This window comes from Ambystoma mexicanum, chromosome 5p (assembly GCF_040938575.1).
Source record: "Ambystoma mexicanum isolate Mex_15411 chromosome 5p, UKY_AmexF1_1, whole genome shotgun sequence".
NCBI lineage: Eukaryota > Metazoa > Chordata > Amphibia > Caudata > Ambystomatidae > Ambystoma > Ambystoma mexicanum.
In genome coordinates, this window is record NC_090930.1 from 399,977,227 (window position 1) to 399,993,498 (window position 16,272).

The following is a 16,272-nucleotide window of genomic DNA, read 5'->3' on the forward strand; positions in this document are numbered from 1 at the left end:
TGTGAGATCTATTGATGCCATGTACAAGGGACCAGAATTCTGTACCTTTGCTTTTGCTAGGAGATGGGCCATTATTGTTGCATTAAGTGCAGTCCCCATCCTAGCCCGAAAACCAATTTGGAACCGTGACAGGATTTTGAGCTGTCCAATCACAGTTTGTAGCTTGTGAAGCAGTAGAATGGCAAAAACTTTAGCGGCTGTATCAATTAGGGCAATAGGTCGGAAGTTCGAAGGGTCAGATCTTAAGCCCTTTTTATATATAGGAACAATAATGGAAGATAACCAGGAAAAGGGAATAAATCCAGTCATTAAGATGTTATCAAATTGTTTTTTAAGAATCTGAGCCCACATTGCTGGACTTCATTGGAGGACACAGGAAGGAATGCCATCTGGGCCAGCTGCTCTGGAGTAGTTCAGTGCATGTATCATATTTTCAATTTGAAGTACGGCCCATAACGAGAAGGAACCGGTTACAAAGCCAGTATTCGTTGAACCTCGATCAGCAAACACTACAGGGAGGGAGAATTTTTTTTCAAAGAATGCTTTCCAGGAGTCCGCAGATATCATTGATGTCTGGTCCGTTGGCAGTGCGGTTGAACCCGCCCTGAGCATAGCCCATGTAGATCGTCTGTCTTTGTGACAAAGTGTGGCAAACATTTTTTGATTATTCAAATTACACATGAACTGTTTGTGGTTTCTGCATTTATTGCGGTATGTATTAAGAATGTTTTTTTTTCCCTCAGAAATTCCTCCCATGGAAGAGAAGCATTTCTAAGTTCGCGCAGAGCCGTGTTCTTGATTTTTTTAGCTGCAGAAATTGTGTTAGTATTGGAGTCTTGTGATAAAGACAAAGGAACATTACATCTCTCTCGCAAAATGGTTGTTGCATTAGTTATAATGTTAGATAACCTACAGGATTCAGCTTGCGCAGAACAGTGATACCGAGGAAATCTGTAATGATTCGAGAGTTGTGTAGTAATCATGTCATTCATTTTATCACAAAGTTTTGTAGACCAGCAAATTGACAGACCGGGACGATCCCCTTCCAAAAAAGACTGTTGCTGATCATTACTAAGCATGGCCACATCGACCTCTAGATCCAACTGGATTATGAAATAGTCACTACAGCCAGGATCGTAAATCGCAATTTTACTAGATATTTGCTTTAAATTCGCTGAAATTGCAAAGTAGTCAATACAGGAAGAGGCCGTACCCCTCCTCCATGTATGACAACCATCACTAGCATCGAAAGGAAGAAAATCAAGTTCCCAAGGTACTAAAAAGTCTTGCCATAATTGACCTCTATAGCTCGCTTGGTATTGACCATCAGTAGTAACGTTGTGCATATTCAATTTTAAGCAATAGGCATTAAAATCTCCTCCCAATAATATTCCACAAGTTGGATATAATGCTATAACCTCATCAAAGAGATTATCAAGCTCTTGGAAGACAGTTGTTATTTTAAGTAGTGCCAGATTGTGATGGAGAGAGAGAATGAGCAAGGGATCATACTGTTTATCATCTAGTGTAACCAACAAGGCCAGTGTTGCCATGGATTTATATTCTCCCAGAATATGGATTTTTAAATTGGTATTTACGCTATACCGCCATATGGCCTCCCAGAAAGGCCTCGTTTAGCTTTAATTTGGTAGACAGCATATCCAGGCAACAAAAGGCCCTGCTCACACATAGTTTCCTGGCATAACATAATATCACATCTAATGCCTAAGTGCACATGATTGATCCATGTAAACAGGTTTCTAAAACCACACGAGTTCCATGACAAAATGGATAATACCAAAGGCTGGTTACTGGGGAATGTTGTCCATCGCTGGGTTTAAGGTAGTGGCTAAAACAGATAGCTAAGACCAATCCTTGCTAATATTTGATAGTCCTGCAAGCTGAGCGAATTCACCCGCGTTAATGCCACCCTGTGAATCGCCTAGGTTAGTCTTTGGAGAATTTGGAGTGATGACCGGAATTGGAGTTTCATTAAAGCAAATCGCATCATCGATGGAATCAAAAAGATGCGGCATCAGGCCAATAAATCGTAATTCTTCCATGTATTGCATCAGCAAGTTAGTGATGATGGCTGATTGCACTTTGCACACCATACGATGATTCTGAATTGGTGGCAATGTAACCCACTCAATGTCAGTCGTATTCAGTGTGCGTAATGCAGGAATTCTGCTAAATGCTTGCAACAAGGCAGAACAATTAAGGCGTTTATTCCATTTTTATCCGAAATAATTTCCCATCCTCTGATAGTCGTTGAGTACTTGCTCGTTTCTCCCATGCCATCATCTTCCCCCCTTTGATGCTTTGGAGATTTGGACCATTGACCTTTCTTAAAGTTCTCCAGTGTAGCACCCTGCGAATTCGGGAAGTTGTTAGCAGACTCAGGGCAATTTTCAATATTTTGCGAATGGGAGGGCACATCAGTAGGTACCGAAACCAATCGGGGTGCGTCGTTGCCAATATTTGAATTACTGGTGCTGGATGTCATAACCACCGCCTTCCCTGCTTGAACAGTTTTATACTCAAGAGGTTTGAAAAAATTGGACAAATGAGTTTGAGGAGGGCTGTGATTTGTCTTCTGTATTCAAATGATTTGTTGGGGAAGGAACATGGCCATTACCGCCCACATTTTCAACCGGCCTAGAGGTTTTTTTGGGAATGGTTACACAAGGGCCAAGCCCACCTTTAAGAGCAGTCTGTTTATCTGGGATAAGATGTTGCAGACAGTTCCTCCAAATTAATACCATTTTGTTCATTGGTATCTGACTGACCATCAGTGTTCATAGAAGTTGTGCACTCATTCGACCTTGAGCTTTTTTTGCTTTTTTTAGTGATTTATTTTGTTCAGCAGTACCTGGGCAAGGTACTTGCGCTGCAATCTTTCTATCAGCTTTTCTTTTTAGTGCTCAAAAGAAAAGTATTTTTTCCTTCCTTGAGCTAAAATTATGCCCTGCACCTGTTGAGGGGACTTCGCAAGGTGCAGTAGCAGTGCTGGCAATAATAGAATCAGTTTGAACATTTGCGTCCAACAGTTTTGTTAGGGCTGAAGGACTATCAGGGTGGGAACTTTGACAGTCTTCGATGTTGCCCGAGAGATATCCCACCTTCTGTTCGTCAGGTTCAGGTTGTAAGAAAAATAAAAGCTGTTCTATTTTCTCGGCATGTAGAGTGACCTCCTGGCATAGTTGTGCGTGAGTAAGAATATGACAAGATGTTTCAGCCAGTGGAGCAACTACAGTCTGAGCGAATGATTGAGGAAATGTGGAGATGACACGTGGTACCTCCTGATTTGGTATTTCATGAACAGGAGCTGATATGACATCTGTTTGCGTAGTAACAGAAGCATAACAAGGCGCAGTCGCTTTCAGAGGCGGCTGATCACCAGGTTCACGTCTGAGACTATCTGCAAATATAAATCCCTCCAATTTATTGATTTTTAGAAGAATCTGAGTCAAGGAGGACTTGCAATCCCTGATCTCATAATGCGTGTATTCATGTCCTCTGTCTAATAAATTCAGTATCATTGTTAGTACAGGATAAGAGGCTTCCAGGGATTGCATGTCCTCAGATTGCTCCAATAAATCAAAACCCAATGGATGATTCAGGTGATTTTTGGTAGGTGAAAATACAAGAACTAGTGCAGGATCCAAAGCCGCAGTTGGGTAAGGAGTTGGAGAAGAAGGACAAGAACTAGAGTAGGGAAGATTCTGAGAGTTCATTTTGCGAACCTCTAATGCAGGGGGGATATTGAAATCATCAGAGTCAACGGCTTCCTTGCAATGAATATGCATGTCGGCTCTCTTACAGCTTGGAAGTGTGACAGGAGTAGAGGGACCTATCGAGAGCCGTACCCGTTTTACGAGTGCTGCAAGCACAACTGGAGCAAGATAGAATTGTCAGAAGGAGACGAGGCTAATTCCTCATTTAGATGGTTATCTGCAGAAAGTGGCCGTCCATGCGCATGCTAAGGAAGCTCTTGCGCGCAGGCTTTAAGGCAACATTAGCATTGCTTGAAGTGGAAGTGGCTAGGCGGAGAGGCATTACTGTCCGCTACAGCCGCTTGCGCACGTGCATAGGAAAATGCTACCTCATGGCGTACCAATTCCTGTTCAGTAGTGGGGCCCCACATTGCAGACAAACAAGATACCTTACTGGGAATAGGCACAGTGTTGTTACCAACACGCTTAGACAGCACCATTCATTTCATTAGTTGTGTTTTGGTCGTGTTTGTTTTTTTTAGAACAGGTGAGGTGAAGGCACGCCCACTGCAAAGGTTAGATACCATTTATGATCAGTTTGCTACAATCAATCAAAAAGCCGCCTGTAAACCACAAAAATGCAATGAATTTTAGAGCACAATGTTGGTGCAGAATCCCAATCTTTCACTATGCAGGACCCACCTCCTCACCCTCTCATCCTAACAGCCCAACAGCCACTTGCATGTCCACTGCGATGCGCGCGTACGATGCACGTGCTTCTGATGTTTTGTATTGTAGGAAGTGAGGCAAGGCTGGGGGCTGGGGGCTGGAGGAGGTGGGCGGGTGGTGGCACCAATCACCAGATTGGCTGAGGGAGAAAATGAAGAGAAGAAACAGTTACACTTGGGAAATGTGTAACAGTGTTTGAAGTAAACAGAACGCCGCAGCGAAGCCGTGGCTAATAGTTGAGCACAAGTGGCTCAAAGTAATATATACCAATTGCTCAGTACTTGAATTCAGTCCAATGCTGCTGGAGTTTCGCCGGCAAGAAACTTCCTCTTGCAGACGGCGCGTGCAGCGAGGCAGCAGCTTGTCAGGTCAGAGCAGTTCACTGTGGAGCAGAGTTTTGGGACAGCCCTACAGCCACTTGCATGGCCACTTTGATGCGCACGTGCGATGTGTGTGCTTCTGATGTTTTGTAGGAAGTGAGGCAAGGCTGGGGGCTGGAGGAGGCGGGCGGGAGGCGGGACCAATCAACAGATTGGCAATTGCTCAGTACTTGAATTCAGTCCAATGCTGCTGGAGTTTCGCCGGCAAGAAACTTCCTCTTGCAGATGGCGCGTGCAGCGAGGCAGCGGCTTGTCAGGTCAGAGCAGTTCACTGTGGAGCAGAGTTTCGGGACAGCCCTACAGCCACTTGCATGGCCACTTTGATGCGCGCGCGCGATGTGTGTGCTTCTGATGTTTTGTAGGAAGTGAGGCAAGGCTGGGGGCTGGAAGAGGCGGGCGGGAGGCGGGACCAATCACCAGATTGGCAATTGCTCAGTACTTGAATTCAGTCCAATGCTTCTAGAGTTTCGCCGGCAAGAAACTTCCTCTTGCAAACGGTGCGTGCAGCGAGGCAGCGGCTTGGCAGGTCAGAGCAGTTCACTGTGGAGCAGAGTTTCGGGACAGCCCAACAGCCACTTGCATGGCCACTTTGATGCGCGCGCGCGATGCGTGTGCTTCTGATGTTTTGTAGGAAGTGAGGCAAGGCTGGGGGCTGGAGGATGCGGGCGGGAGGCGAGACCAATCACCAGATTGGTAATTGCTCAGTACTTGAATTCAGTCCAATGCTGCTGGATTTTGGCCGGCAAGAAACTTCCTCTTGCAGACGGCGTGGGCAGCGAGGCAGCGGCTTGTCAGGTCAGAGCAGTTCACTGTGGAGCAGAGTTTCGGGACAGCCCAACAGCCACATGCATGGCCACTTCGATGCGCGATAGGGTCATCATATTTCAAAATCTCAAGAAAAAAAACCTGTACTGAATTGGTCTATAAAGGTGAATGCTTTAACCACACAGATGCGCATTGTCTATCTCAAACACTGTAAATTATCCATGGTACCCCTGATTGAGTTTTATGTCCTCAAGGTAGAGGCAACCATTCTTTATGGCCTAGATATGTGTTTAACACACATTGACAATATTCTGGACCAAATAAAGGGGGGCTCTTGAAACGAACGCTAAGATTAGCAAAATCCCTGCCAAATGCAATCCTTAGGCATGAGCTGGGTCCTTCATACTTGTCTGCGAGGTTTCATTGGCGTTCCTTAGCAAAAAATTTAGCAAAGATGTTATTTCCACCTCCAAATTCTTTATATGAGAATGTAGGAATGATGATCAAGGAACGTAATCCTCCCTCAATAACTAAGTATTTCGACGGAATGGAAATGTTGTTAGCAGAAATGGACCTTAAACCAGAGGATCTGGAATACAGACTTATCCATGCCAAAATAAAACTCTTTGAATTAGACTGGTGCCATAAAATGGATGGAATTGCTCTATTGTCATCACACAAGGAAAATTATATTTAATACAATTTCCATGTAACAAACTGTGGGACACTTATCTAAGATTCAAGTTAAACAAAATTCCAACTTATGAGATAATTAAGAAATGGTATCCGCCACTAAAAATGATCAAAAGAGCAATTGCAGATTTTGTTATAATCCAGCTCAGAAAGAAACTACAACACATTTAGTTATCTACTGTCATTACTTTGAAGAGCTACGTATGAAAATATTTGGAATTGAGAGATTAGGTAATACTAGTCTTTCCAGGGAATGGTTTTGGAATACTTGTATGTGGAGTACTTGAATTTAGGTCATTCTCTTACTGACAAGATTGCTTACAACGATTAACGAAGAACTGGCAAGCAAGCAGCAACTATTAGTTGACTAAGACTGTATAGAAGATTATGGATGATTATTGACGTCATGTGTTGGACCAGTAAGATCAGGATCCATGCCATGTTAGGATGTTTTGATATTCATTTAAGACTATTTTGTTTTATTAGATAGATAATAATACATTTTAAACGCAAAGACAGACAACTCATATGCTGTATTTGAGGACGTTAAGAAATGTTTTGTAAATTGATATTTGATTATGTATTATGAATACCTAATAAGGTATGAATGTATTGTGAAGAAAAATAACTGTAACAACAATTTTGTAAAAGTTTGTTGACAAACTAAACAGAACAACCAAAAAAAAAGGTCCTTAAATGATGTCACTTTGACAAAACAGCAGTTATTTTGTAATCTTACCAATAGGTTTTCAAAGGATTATTTTCAGCATCATGGTCTAATGAAAATATTAAAACAAAAACAATTATTGTTTATGTTTCAATGGAAATAATCCAGATTGTATTTGTTTTTTAAGAATGTTATTGTTCATTACTTTACTTTACTTTATTATATTTATATTGCGCACCTAAGAACCTGGAGGCGTGAGGGCACAGACAAAACAAACAACATAAATACATTCAAAGTGTATGTGACAAAAGTAGATTCAGCATGGGTAGAAAAGAAGCAATCACCTGCGGATAGTAACAACAAATCTCACTAAAACAGATATCAAAAATGCAAAATCACCCGGTTAGCAATAATATGAGAGAGCACAAGAAAAGCTCCCTGGGAGAATCTACATTTAAAGAATCAGATTGTAGTTCAAAGCACCTCTGGGCAGATAGTTACAACATCTGAGAAAAGCAATCAAAGTGCTACCCCCACAACTCACTAAAACACAATCAGTATTGGGTTGCCAGCACCAATCACTCTGGTCCATCCTACGAATGATCATTAAGTCAGTGAGTATGACCACACCTGGTCCTGTTCTCTGACGCAACCAGGCAAGAACCTTGTTGCCGAGGGCTTCTTTGGTCTCTTTTCCTTCAGTTTTCCAAATATTAGTTATAACGAAATTTCTTTGGTCCATTACAAAGTCATATGTATTAGTATCCTTTATTATTGGAATTTGTGACTTTTTTCATTGTAGATTCTGTGAAAGTACCCTCTTAAGTTTGGTGTTCATCATTATGGGATGTTTGACCTCTTTATGGCCAGAAATTGAGTCGGATTCCAATGAGCCTACATTGTGGAGTTTTGCCTTTTCCTTGCTAGTCAAGGTTTTCCCAGTGGACACCAAGGGCTCCTTAGTGCAGGAATCAGATTATGTGGCTTGGTGTATCATTTCCCTTTGTATGAAAGTTTGACAGCAGTATTCACCTTAGATGGCTGTGGTGGTGCACCTGGACTAAAAGGCCCCTATGTCTGAGAAGCAGTGTTCACTTTAGGCGGCCGTATGTCTGATACCCAGTCATTTAAGGCATCCGCCCAAAGGCCAAGTTCAAATGGACCGATGCATTAAAGTAATTCTTTGGCAAAGTTGGCCATAAGCACAGGCCACTGGGGGAGACCAGTGTGCTTGGGTTGAGCTAAATTGGGCCTAGCCCTCCCTTGCAGAGCAGAAGGTAGTAAGATTGCAGGTATCTCAGACCTTACCGGGAATGGGACATCTGAGGTCAAAACAGGCACCGTGCAATCAGTGGTACCAGATGTTTGTGAACTATCCAGGGGTGCTTGTACTTTGGGATCAATCTTCAATGATGGACTATCCAATTCATGAATTAAACCTATTCCTTTATGAGGGGAAGCAGGGTCTTCAGTAAGAATCATCTTTGTAACAGGAAGTTTACTTTGCAATCTCAGTCTCCCGCGCTCACTGAGGGCCAGGACCTCCGAAATGCAGTCTCTATTAATCACTGGAGAATGGGCCATAGAGTCCGCTAAGACCCCCATGGCCAGCCTTATAATTGGATTAGCACCAGCCTTCTTATGTGCAGCTATACTAGCACTCGTAGTAATAGTCAGCTAAAAAATGTAATAAGCGTAATCATCGGGCTTAGGACAAACAAAACAATACTAAAGTGTACACCTCCCACAGGGAGGACTGTCACACCAGTGACAACAAATATGCAAGACTCTTACCGCACCAGGATATGCCACACCATTTGGCCCCCGACTGGACCCCGCAGACACCCTACCGGGGCATTCCACACACCTCCCGAATGACCACAAGACCGCTGGGATGTCTGGGGTGGAGGGGGTGAACTCGACAGAAGCCCACCTCACAGCGTTCTTCAGTGCTGGAACTGCTGAGAACGCAGAGTCGCTGAGCCCCCAGATTCTGCTGCCCGGGACGCCAACAGCAGACATGAAAGGTTAGAGGAAGGGACCTAAACTGGCATTAAGCCGCACGCCAACCTAGAGCTACCGCCGCTTCTGATGCCCTTCAACTACTGCGGAGAGTGGCTGCCATGCTCTGGATGGAATACTTGGCACATCGTAGATTGGAAGACTCATTTGAGAATCAATCTTCTGTTTGATTATTCCTTAAAATGTTTGGAATCTGGATTGGGGTCAATTTCTTGCCTCCAACAATAAAATACTTTATCTTTACTAATTTAATTAAAGCTCATATAATGTATTCAAGTTTAAGTTGGGCTACAGAATATAGTAAAATGTCTAATGAATGGGTATCTTTATGTGCTATCTGAACTTTGTATGATCGTCATATTATTATGTCAATTCGGTCCAGTTAATCAAATATTTCTGGTTTGGAGGGTCCACTTCTCAACAAAGAAGTTCTGATCCAAAAAAGGCCAATGTATCATGTGTTTGCAGTAAATTAGCTCTTACTGGTCAACAACTAGCAAAGACAGTTGGACAACTCTGAAATGTCCTTTAGTTTGTGTTTAGAAAGGGTGTTTTAATGTTGACATTGTTGTGTCTACCTGGCTAATGTACATACAACTGGCCTTATGGTTGCTCTCCCAACTTATAGTTATTAGTTAGAAATAGTAAAGAAAGGGGAAAATACCTATTCTATGTCAAATTTATTGCAGGACATTACATGTGCGTTGACAAATATACTATTCAGCTAGAGAACATGCTTTGTAATTATTTATTTATAGCACGTTTAATACCAACGAGTGGTTTCTAAGCGCAGGATCGAGATTTGAACCTGTGTTGCATTGTCTTGCTTCCATGACAACCCCATTGCCCCTGGGCTATCCTTCCATTACCTGTATGTGTCTCCTCAAGTATCTATGGCTCACAGCGTTGTTGAACAGTACAGCCGCACCATGTGTACAATGCTAGTTCAATCCCTTTCAGAATTTAGTATGGCAGGCTAACTCTACATAATGGCGTAAATAGTATGTCTGAAAATGGCCTCCCAGTGTGTAGGTGTATTGGTCGCCATATTGGACTAGTCTTCGACAATCTAACCTTAATGGTGTATTATTAAAGGTCTGTATATTTCAAATTATTTATACACCTATCATCTATATTTTGTATATAACGCAGTAGTTAAATATGGCATTCAGCACAAGAAGAAATGGTTTATAATCCATAGAATTAATTGCCTAACTAGGTATGTAGTATATGAAATTGGTTGTCCCTGTAATACATTATATATTGAATCAACCATTTGCATGTTAAACATCAGGATTCGTTTAAACTACAGAGCCATTAAAAACAGAAATTAGAATGACCCTGTAGCTATCCTTTTTGCAGTAAGTCACAACAGTGATGAGACTCTGATCAGATTTTTGCATTGGCACATATACCTGACCAAAAGACGAAAGGCAAAAGGGAAAGGCGCTTGAGAAAACTAGAACCTACACTCATCATATAATTTAATACAATGAAACTAGCAGGCCACAATTCTGATGAAGGACTAGACATACATTTATATAATGTTTAAAAGATCAACATCAGAGCACTGTAAATCTATTTTGGTATCCATATTAACAGACAAAGAGAAAGTAGAATTTGCTGAACATCAAAGTGATTGAGTGATTCAAGTAAGTGGACTATCTAATTTCTGATCAGAGAGGTTATGATGAATGATTAGAGACTGTGATGAGGATGACTTATAAAGTAGTTCACTAGGGCAGAACTGAATGGTAAATCAGCATGTTAGATTTATCACATGCAGCTCCATATTACTTGGTTTCCAAAGTAGTCCATTTGGGTAGAGCAACTAATATAATAAATGCCACTGATAAAAATATTGTTTTTCAATTGTTAAAAAGACAGAAGCTGTTGCATTCTTCAAAAACGGTTTGTTTTTAAATTCTACTAATGAAGGTTTGTGACCATTATAAAATAGGTTGAAATAATGATTAAAGGTAAAAAAAAAAGGCTTTTAAGCACTGAAAGATGGCCGCAATGGTGGCTTTAGATAGACATGGCTTATAGAGAAGTCACATGACTTTGCGTGTTTTCGAGCCGATATACGGGACAATAGAAATAAGGGGCAGCTTGTATTGAATAGAAGTAATAACTGCCTGGAAAGTCTCTGTAACGAGATCGAATGCATGGCATTTTGATGCGAACTTGTAAGTTCATGTTGGTCGGAATATGTTAAAACTGAAATATGGTTAAATAAATGTAGTTTTTGCAAGACTGAAACCGAGTGCTGGGGTATTTTGGAGTGCTTGTTTTTGTCAGTGTTGAAAGATCTTTACACCTGCAAACAAACATCTTGTTTTTGTTCTTGTTGAAACAGTTATGTCTCTAACCGTAATCCCAAGAACCCACTGGAACTAGACAGAGAGCCTTGAAAGAGGAGTTTTTTCAAATATTTTATGTATATATTCACTGAAAAACGTTATTAAAGGGACGTTATGGTTAAGTTACACTAATAAAACCTATGAAATTCAATGAAAACACTTTGTTAAAGGGACGTTATGGTTACAAGTAAAACCGAAAAGCCATTGAAATTTGCCAGTTATGGTAAACCAAGCAACCATAACTCGTGCCACCACCGTGCACTGATAAGTGTAACACCCAGGACATCAAAGAGGACATCACAAATATCATTGATGACATAACTGAAATATATATATATATATATATATATAATTTTTATCGCACTGATTGAATCAGGCAGGATAAGTAGCACTTTTCACTTCTCCAGTGTAGACGAAGTCCGGATACAAAGTTCGAGTTGAAATAGTAATTTTTATTAGTGCCTTACAAACAGCACAATCAAGTTAAAAAGCCATCAAGGTTTGGCTCTCCCAAAGTGCAAAGAATATTGTGCGCGTAGGGAACGTTGTTAGAATTCTCAGACCTTGTGGGATTCTACCTACTTCAATGTAGTTCTGGAGTGAATGCTCCTCCCACCACTTACTCAGTTCCCTGCGTTGTAGTTTTTCCAATTCTTTCAATAGACCCAGTTCGCTATCACTTTTGGGTGCCGTTGCAGTGGGTATGCTGGTGCTACTGATTTTTAATGTCTCATTAAACAATGTTGCGGCTTGTGCCTTTCTGATTGCCTCTCTATTGCTTTGGGAGTTGGCCATGTTGCAAGGTTTGTAGACAGATTCTTTGTCTATGTTCCGGCACTTTCAGTGTGACTGCTGGGGAAAAATGAATCCGCTTAAGCAGCACACTGCTTAAGATGTGAAACTGATGAACACAGTATTATATATATCTGAGTGAGTCGTGGGCTGGTAGGAAGGTCGTGGTTGGGTGTGGTAGCGGTTATATCCGATACCTCTCTGACAGTGAAATGCAGTTACTGCCCGGCACCAGTACTCACCCTGCTTTGTTCTGCTATCCGTCCTCCGACGTTTAGCTTCACTCCGCTCCGGGTTTTCGTAGATGCCGCGCTGCTTCTGCTTTTTAAGTTTGTCTCAATATGTACGACCTGAGCAGCAACGGGACAGTGAAGTCTTCCAGACGTGATGTAGCCGTGCGCTCAATCCAAGGCAAAATCCCACTGGTGCTAAACTCCGCGCTCACACGTTGCAGCATGTAAATCTCTTTTTCGCACTGATTGAATCAGGCAGGATAAGTAGCACTCTTCACTTCTCCAGTGTAGACGAAGTCCGGACACAAAGTTCGAGTTGAAATAGTAATTTTTATTAGTGCCTTACAAACAGCACAATCAAGTTAAAAAGCCATCAAAGTTTGGCTCTCCCAAAGTGCAAAGAATATTGTGCGAGTAGGGAACGTTGTTAGAATTCTCAGGCCTCGTGGGATTCTACCTACTTCAATGTAGTTCTGGAGTGAATGCTGCTCCCACCACTTACTCAGTTCCCTGCGTTGTAGTTTTTCCAATTCTTTCAATAGACCCAGTTCGCTATCACTTTTGGGTGCCGTTGCAGCGGGTATGCTGGTGCTACTGATTTTCAATATCTCATTAAACAATGTTGAGGCTTGTGCCTTTCTGATTGCCTCTCTATTGCTTTGGGAGTTGGCCATGTTGCAAGGTTTGTAGACAGATTCTTTGTCTATGTTCCGGCACTTTCAGTGTGACTGCTGGGGAAAAATGAATCCGCTTAAGCAGCACACTGCTTAAGATGTGAAATTGATGAACACAGTATTATAAATATCTGTGTGAGTCGTGGGCTGGTAGGAAGGTCGTGGTTGGGTGTGGTAGCGGTTATATCCGATACCTCTCTGACAGTGAAATGCAGTTACTGCCTGGCACCAGTACTCACCCTGCTTTGTTCTGCTATCCGTCCTCCGACGTGTAGCTTCACTCCGCTCCGGGCTTTCATAGATGCTGCGCGGCTTCTGCTTTTCAAGTTTGTCTCCGTATGTACGACCTGAGCAGCAACGGGACAGTGAAGTCTTTCAGACATGATGTAGCCGTGCGCTCAATCCCAGGCAAAATCCCCCTGGTGCTAAACTCCGCGCTCACACGTTGCAGCGTGTAAATCTCTTTTTCGCACTGATTGAATCAGGCAGGATAAGTAGCACTCTTCACTTCTCCAGTGTAGACGAAGTCCGGACACAAAGTTCGAGTTGAAATAGTAATTTTTATTAGTGCCTTACAAACAGCACAATCAAGTTAAAAAGCCATCAAAGTTTGGCTCTCCCAAAGTGCAAAGAATATTGTGCGAGTAGGGAACGTTGTTAGAATTCTCAGGCCTCGTGGGATTCTACCTACTTCAATGTAGTTCTGGAGTGAATGCTGCTCCCACCACTTACTCAGTTCCCTGCGTTGTAGTTTTTCCAATTCTTTCAATAGACCCAGTTCGCTATCACTTTTGGGTGCCGTTGCAGTGGGTATGCTGGTGCTACTGATTTTCAATATCTCATTAAACAATGTTGAGGCTTGTGCCTTTCTGATTGCCTCTCTATTGCTTTGGGAGTTGGCCATGTTGCAAGGTTTGTAGACAGATTCTTTGTCTATGTTCCGGCACTTTCAGTGTGACTGCTGGGGAAAAATGAATCCGCTTAAGCAGCACACTGCTTAAGATGTGAAACTGATGAACACAGTATTATAAATATCTGTGTGAGTCGTGGGCTGGTAGGAAGGTCGTGGTTGGGTGTGGTAGCGGTTATATCCGATACCTCTCTGACAGTGAAATGCAGTTACTGCCTGGCACCAGTACTCACCCTGCGTTGAAATAGTAATTTTTATTAGTGCCTTACAAACAGCACAATCAAGTTAAAAAGCCATCAAAATATATTTGAAAAAACTCCTTCTCTTTCAAGCCTCTCTGTCAAGTTCCAGTAGGTTCTTGGGTTTTACTTGTAACCATAATGTCCCTTTAACAACGTTTTTTCATTAAATTTCATAGGTTTTTATTAGTACAACTTAACCATAACGTCCCTTTAACAAAGTTTTTTCAGTGAATTTCATAGGTTTTTATTAGTGCAACTTAACCATAATGTCCCTTTAACAAAGTGCTTTCAATGAATTTCATGGGTTTTTACCAGTGCATGCTAATTTCCTACAACTTACTAATATCATACTTAGCCCAATGTAGCAACATGTTGGTCCAATTTACAAAGTTTCACCTTAAAACTCTGCCATTTCTCACCTTCTAGCATAATTTCTAACACTACTATACACTTTTTGCAACTTTTCCACTGTTTTTGCATTCGTCGACGTCCGCGAACATCTGACGTCATCGCAGACTTTTTGTATAGTGTCACGTCCTCACTACGCGATCGGGTCCATGCTTTGCGGACAGTTCGGAACTGCACTTTCTGCTGATCCTGGAACTTTCAAGCTCAAAATGTTCACCTTGCACAGCTGCTACACCAATTCATACTCATTATCCATTAACAATCTAGTCCAGAGCACATACTTGGAAGAATATTAGAAAAACTGCTATTTATCTTAAAAATGGCATCAGCTATTGCCATCGCTGCGCCCCAAGAGCCACCATCACCACCACCAGCTGGAGGACCTACACAACAAAAAAACACAGTACTTCTAAAGACAATGTAGAGAACCAAGAGATGAGGTAGAGGTAGTGCCTACCTCTAGCACCAAGAGAGAATCATGAGTGTGGCAGTACTTTACCACTGTTGAGAATGTACCAAAGGCTAAAGCTACCAAAGTGGAATACACTGAGTGCAATGTTGTACTCAGTCGCAGACTACCTGCACAGTACTCCTACGGGACCACCCCCATGTGCCATCACACCCATTCCAACCACCTCAGTGCTCTCAGAAAGGCTGTTCCTTTCTTAGCAAGTAGTAGGCTGTCTTCCTCCACCTCATCTTCCTCAACCGATAGTGTAACCACATAGCCTACTTCTGTGGGATACAAAATTCCACCAGCTACCTTGTGAGCAATAAAAAGGGCTATTGATCCACATCTTTCGAAGACAACAGTAATCTGCATATACTGCAACAAACCACTCTGCAGGGGGGAGCATTTTGGAAGTGCTTTTGAAGCTGTAATCAAGGAGCATGAGAAACACTGCCCCCTAACTTAGATGTAACACACATGCAGCATCTTCCCCTGTCCACCTGCCACTCCATATTATTGCTTGGTACCTCTTCCCTCATTTCCCTCCCCTCCTTACGTTCTAACCTCTCCTGCAAAAAAACAACAAAAAAAAAAAAAACAACAAAAAAGGTTCCTTTAGGAACCAACTTTCAGAGTTCAAAAATCAAACTAAAAAAACAATCTTATAGACTCAATGTATTTACATTTATCAGTAAAGTACATAGACTCAATAACACCAACCAACTCGGCCTCCTAGTCGTGACAGAAACCTGGCTACACCCCGCAGCCGGCCCAGCACTCGCATTAGCCATCCCAGAGGGCGTTACAATTCATAGGGAAGACAGAACTTCTGCCAAAGGAGGTGGAATTGCTGTCATTGCCAAGTCTTCCCTGTCCTTCAGAGAATCCACCCAACACTCTTTTCTATCAGGAGAACTACTCTCCCTCAAACTCTCCCTCCCTAACACCACTACTGTCACCTTCTACATGCTCTACAGACCTCCAGGCCCCCTCCTCTCCATCAACGAGGACATAGCACTCCTTCTCTTTAGAGACAATAAGCCATCATCTAGAATCATCAGGCTAGGGGATTTCAACTTAGGCCTCCACGGTAAATTGGACCACAATGTCACAACCATACAAAACACTGTAGCTGCCCAAGGTTTCACTCAGCGCATAGAGCAACCCACACACGACAAAGGGCGAATATTGGATTGGCTGGCTGACCTAAACGGGCTGACAAACATA